Below are 700 nucleotides of genomic sequence, written 5' to 3'. Positions count from 1 at the left end.
TCATGGAAATACCGTCTGTTTATGCAAATCTATTATTTAGACGACTTAAAGAGAAAAGGGGATAAGGAAGGGAGAGGGAGTAGAATTATTTTTTATCATTATTATTGTTATCATAACAACAGCTACAGAAACAATAATGATATAGTTGATAATGATAATTGCTTCTTTTTATGTTATTATTATTTTCTTTTGTTTTATCACTATTATTACAATTATATTAAACGCAATAGTAGTAGAGAGGTAAATGTAATAATAATAAAAACTATCATCATCCTAACGTCAACAACAGCAAAAATGAAAAAGAGATTATTTAGCACCAGGAAAGCCAAATTGAACTTAAATGAATAAAGGAAATTAAAATAAATAAGATGACGCAGACCCCAAAGAATCGAGCAAACCAATAATCAGTGGCAACATTTCGTAATACCTGAACGAACTGCAGCGATCTGCCACGTCGTCGTCTTTGACTCCACACCCTATGGTCCCCCTCCCTTGGCGCCTTCTCATGGGGAACGTGGCTCATGGCCATGATTCGAGAATGACAAACACAGGTCATCCCGTCGGGCGGCCTCGAGGCGGTCAGCCGTGCGCCACTGTGGTGAGCGAGGAACTGCTCGAAAGGCATTTGAGGCAGGCCACGTAGGTGCTGGGCCAGCAGGTGATACTGAACACCTGTGTGTTAAAAAAAACAAAAATACTC

The sequence above is a fragment of the Penaeus monodon genome, chromosome 30 (genome assembly GCF_015228065.2).
Source record: "Penaeus monodon isolate SGIC_2016 chromosome 30, NSTDA_Pmon_1, whole genome shotgun sequence".
NCBI lineage: Eukaryota > Metazoa > Arthropoda > Malacostraca > Decapoda > Penaeidae > Penaeus > Penaeus monodon.
Note: the sequence above shows the minus strand (reverse complement) of the source record.